Source organism: Leuresthes tenuis, unplaced genomic scaffold (assembly GCF_036924035.1).
Source record: "Leuresthes tenuis unplaced genomic scaffold, fLeuTen1.0.hap1 SCAF_15, whole genome shotgun sequence".
Taxonomy (NCBI): Eukaryota; Metazoa; Chordata; class Actinopteri; order Atheriniformes; family Atherinopsidae; genus Leuresthes; species Leuresthes tenuis.
This window is the reverse complement of record NW_027325369.1, coordinates 18769845-18775486: the sequence shown is the minus strand read 5'-3', so window position 1 is coordinate 18775486 and position 5642 is coordinate 18769845.

Here is a 5642-nt window from a genome sequence, read left to right as displayed (position 1 = left end):
ACCAAAATAGTTGCTGAAAAGTGATGGTTCTTTCGTATAAGTGATGCCTGAGCAAACACAACTAAAGGCCTATTCCCCTCTGGCAATAAGCATCCAAATTGCTTAATAGGAATTCAAGTTTCCCCACAGTCTTCTTTGTTGGAACAGCACCCTTTTACCACAGGCATTAAACACTCCAGATCACATTTCTTCAGACCTCTAAGTAACATTTTATTTGGATCACTTGAGGGTTTTACTTTGCAGTATTGCTCCTTGGGGAGTGCTTGAATGAGGACAGTACAGGGTTGCCGAGCCTAATGAGTGAGTAATGCAGCATGATTACATACGGTATGGTGTTGGCTGCATTTTATAAGGTGACTGAGACCAGGTGTTTTGTAAAGGAGAACCAATCTAATGCATGAGTCAATATGAGTATATCCCACTCATCAACAAACAGGACTGTTTATAGTGAGTAAGAAAAGGGGGTGGTGGTGAGTAGATCAAGCCACAAAGTGAAGCTATCGTGATTTCTCATATAAAAAAAATCTCTCCACATTAAAACTCCTCCCCTGACACTGACTGAAACCCTAAAACTCATAAATGTTCATCAGTCGATACATTCTAGTCCACAAAAATAACCTATTCGCGTCCTAAAGTATCTCAGAAATAAATCTTGCTCATTATCTGCGGATCGTTGAATATGCAAATTGATTTATATTTCTTGGAATGCAAGAAATGCAATTGTAAAGTGATGGCAATGTATGCTTAGGGCTGTCGTTTTTTTTGTCAGGCAGTGGCATGCTAGATGCACAATATGCAAAATGCGTAAGATGCAAATAGATTTTTGTAACAATATAACCATTTATTTTGTATCATTTAGACCTTAGCATGTGCAATAAATCAAATACTAACCATCAGAGGAGAACAGACTCAGGAAAACAGTAACTGTATCATTTTTAGCTCCTATTGCAACCGCAATGTCAGACCCATGAACCAGTGAAGCTATTTCACATTCTGGCATAAGATTTGGTTAGCTCAGACAGTGTAAAACTGCTCCATGCTACAGAATAGTAAGTTGCAATATTGGAATTATTCAACCAAATATGGTAATTCATTAAATAGAATTCATAAGAAGAAAAGGAGTGAACTGTGGAGGGCTGACCAAAAGTGTATCAGAATGTATTTTTTATTTCTCCAGTTACAATGTTGGATTACATAGGTAATGGATGACCTGAGCCTTTGGCTTTTCAACTTTATCTAAATCCCAATAATGTTTTCCTAATGTTTAATAAATCATACAAATAAAGCTCTGGCTGACTGTCATTTGTTCACTGCAGATCCAAGATGGAAATCCTCAGCCACAGCAGTGATCGCTTATTTTACTCAGGATAGCTCTTCCAGCATAAGAAAAAACAACGTACGGAGGTATTCATTTCAAAAGTGGGAGTTTCATTGGAAGGCGTCTTTAAAAATCAATATCGAAATGGAAAAAGGCTTTTACTGAGGCTACGTCCTCAGTAAAACTGGTACAAAACAGAACACACAAAATCCCTGCTGTCCTGAGCAGGACAGAAACTCTAGTTGACAGGATGAGAGCCCTGTGCTTCATTTATCCAACCTCTAAAGGCAGATTTATGAATTATAATCTAACACATTGAAAAATGACCCTAAATGGGAACCCTGTTTGGTAAAATGTGAGGCTGAGGGTTCCTCTGACCAGCCACCAATGTGAGGTGGCTGTATAGAGAAGCATTCAGGCGATGTGACTCCAACCTGTAACCATGTATTTATCAATATTTAAGTCTAACCAGGTTTTTTTTTAATCTTATTATTAGCTCTAACCCTATTTCAAATAATATTTAAGCCCACCCCCTGTTTTAAAATTTCTAATAGGTGTGCAATGCCACATTTGTGCCAGTTTCACTTCATGCGAATGGTAGGCATATTACAATATTGAGAGACACATTTGTGGCCCAGAATATGTTGTAATTTTACAACTTTTCAGCATTTAATGTGGAACAATGGAAATTCTGTGAAGACTGCGTTGCTAGACTGCTTTAACTTTCCCGTGTCTCTGGAGTTGCTGTCTGGACTCATAAAGCCTCCTTCACATGTGACATTTCATTACAAAATAGGGAAGCTTGACCCAACTAAAAGAGGGCATCTCGTGTAAGTTTTTGCAGCTTGCCTCTCACAGCATTAGTCAGTTCTCCCCAGACACTGCACACCTGTGCTGTGTCCTATAATTAGCTGTTAGAACACAGGTGGAAAACACCCCCACAGAGCCCACTGAACCAATCACAACCAGCTGAACCCAACTACTAGTCTGTATATGTTCGATTCATCTGAGACTGATTTCTGGATCCTAGGCAGAAGGAGGAACAAATTAGAGAAATGGAGGAGGTTCAACTGACTCTCCAGGTCAATGTAAAAGCCCAGAAAATCCCCTAACCATAACTTTACAACTGGAGCAGTAATTACACATATCCCCTGACGCACACATGCCATCGTCATGTTCCAAAAACTCAACCCAGCCTTTAACGAGTTATTCTTCCAACCTTTAGTTATAAACTAATCAAAGACCTAGCCTTGATTAGGAAGTGCAACTGTGCAGCGAGAAGACACGGAAACAAGACAAAATAAGTATGAATGCAATTTTGCAGAGGCTCAGTTGTTTGGGAGGTGAGGGCAACTGGGGTTGAAGCAGGTTGACTGATCATTGGGGAATTCTAGCGGGCAGCCAGTTGGTAGGCTTTCTTTTGCTCTGCAGGACGGGGGCGGAGGGCCTCATTATATCTTTCTCCATGTCGGGCCCTTAAGTCCGTCTCCTCAGCGCCTGTTCTGTTTGTTTAGAGAGCCAGAGCCTTTTAAAGCTACGTTTGGCCTAATGAGCCCATTATCTGCCAATGATCCACAAAGAGGCCCTCCTCTCGCTCGTTCCCTCTCCCTCTTCCACCCAGTGTAGTAGCTTGCCCTCTCTTGCTCTCACCCTATTTTTCTGCCACCTATCCCCACTTTTTTTTTCGTGCAAAGTTCTCAGTCTTTCTCAGTTTACCCTATTTAGCTCATTTTCTCCTCCCTGCTGCTCCTCTCTTTTCCCAAACCTGTCACCCACTGTGCTCATTTAATTTCCTCAGGACAGCAGTGTAACCTCCTTCCTTTTAAAACCGCCCGTCTCCTCCTCCTTTGAGGCTGTGTGTTTTATGCTGTTGTTGGGAAGTGCTTTGGTCTGGTTTTAACTGCCTCACACCTGCAGACATTGTTGACTCTCTTCATCACAGCTGACAGTATGAGTTAATAGCATAGCAACAGAGGGTAGTGGTCTTCAGGAGAGTGCTGAAGAAGATTTGTGGTAATCCCTTTAGGAGCATGACTGTACAGGATGCTGGCCATTACTATGGGAATAAAAACCAACGCACCTTTCTGCCTTTTTATATTACCTTGTTCAAGTCTCTATGTTTTTTATGTTGCTGTTACAGGTGTGCAACTGCAACCCCCCACTCCCCCCATGCTTTTCTTGCAGTAGCCACAGGAAGCTAGTGTGGATCAGCCCTCTGTTTGGGCCTGGTTGCTCCTGTAACACGGAGGACTTAATTATGGTGATCTGGCAATAGCGGAGAAAATGGAAGGAATGCTGTCTTCATGGCCGTACTCACAGCAGGATCAACTGCACGAGCTGCACTCACCAACCTCCGCAGGCTTGATGGCCCCCTCTTGCAGCTGCTTTTTGTCTTGCTCTCCAGAGAAGGAGGGCACGGGGAGGAGGGAGGAGAGGAAGAAAAGCGAAGAAAAAGACAAAGAAAATTAATCTGCTGGGTGCAGGATCTTAATTCGATTTAATGAAGGGAGCTTGAAGTCTGAAAGGCTTTAAGCTCACACACCTCCACAGACAAGCACACATTCACACACTCTCAGCACTCAGTCATGTAGGTCCTATTGATCTGTTGGAACAAACCCTATTAAGGACAATTATGTTATTCACCCGCCATGGTAAATCCATTCCTTTGCTTTCATTTTTTGCTAATACATGAAAAGGAAATCTATTAAGCTTGAACATGATGCTTCCGGTTTGACTTTTGTGTGAGTTTGGAAATCTGTCTTTCCGTCTTGCTGTAAGGATTTTGTCTCACATCACTTTGAACATGACTCTTAGGGGGGAAAAAAACATCAAAGAAAAAGTGTCTTAACATTTGTACTTGTTTCCTTTTTCTTAATTTACTGGGTAGGATTTGACTAACGTGAATTTGCACATTTCAGTGACCAGTATATAGTCTGAATATACTAAGCTCTATCTCGTTGTTGTATTTTTCTGCTACCTGGGTCAAACTTGCACCGTTGAGAGACACACAGCCCACCAGACCTGGCCATAAAGCAAAACAATCACAAAAGAAGGCCTCCCTTTGCAGCCCCTTATATTTCCCCTCCCCTAAAAAAGTACAAGCAAAACCAGCCTTTCCATCTCTCCACCAATGCAGGAGAAGCCCATTACTATGTTCATCTTCTCAACATTTGACAGGTGGAAGTAGAACTTTGGGGTTTATGTTTTAATTATAAAGAATTCCAGATGTGTAGGGGGGCTCATAAATTAGAAGCAGAGCTACTCAAATGTCTTTTTTCAAAGGGACCAAGCGGGTCAGCATCTGCTTCTCATTGTAAGCAATGTTATTAAGGGCCCTGACTACAGAAAGGCCCAAGTCCCCAGTCTGGCCCCACAATAATTGACACTATTAAATGTGCCTAAACAGATTTAGAGCGTCCAGAAAAGTTACATTTGTCTTTCAGAATGACTCTAATCATCTATTTTAGATTGAAGGGACTGAAAGAGGAGGACCCAACCTCCTAATCGGCTACATGACAGAGGGGGAAAGAGAAAAGAAGAGAGGCACAATAGAAAACAGGGAAGATTGAAAAAAAATGCACAAATACAAACAAATTAAGCTTGAATGGCTCTGTGTAGGAATGTCAGTGAGGGTGGAGGGTATGACAAAGAGGGGTACAGAGGTCTGAACTGTATTACCACACTTTAGACCATGCTGCAAAGGCTGTAGCGTGCTTAGCTAAATACACATGGTCGACTTTACAAAAGCACCAGTCATAACAGACCATCTGCTACACTCCTCTGGTGATCTTTTAAACTCACATTAACGCAGTTTTTTTCCCTTCCTGGAAAGATGTGCGATACACAGTGATTTTTTTGTTTTCTCCAGGGCTCGATTCTATCGGCAAAGTGTTTGAAGCCCTTCTGCTGCTGCAGAATTGGGAGGTAAAGGCAGAGGGAGGTCTTGCAAGCTGATTGGCTGCGGAACCAGTGTTTGTAGTCAGTTTTGGCCGGTGGGTGAAACGGGGGTGCAACTGGGAGAACAAGACAAGATGCATGGGGAGGGGTGTAGCGGGTCGTAAGGTTGCGGTTGGGTTGGTGTGAGGGTGTGATGTTTCTCCACAGCGCGGGGCAAGAAAAAAAGAAGAAGAAGAAAAAAGGAAAATGGGTAAAAGAGAAACAACTCCTTCATCCAAAAAGTGGAGCCAGATCAGCGGAGGTAAAGTGGGGCAGGAACTCTCAGGGGTGTGATTGAAAGGGTGAGAAGTTAATTTGGCAGCTTTTCCTCCTCGCTTTGCTAATGTTTCCTCTCAGGACTAAACACCTTCAGCAACCCGAACCTGCT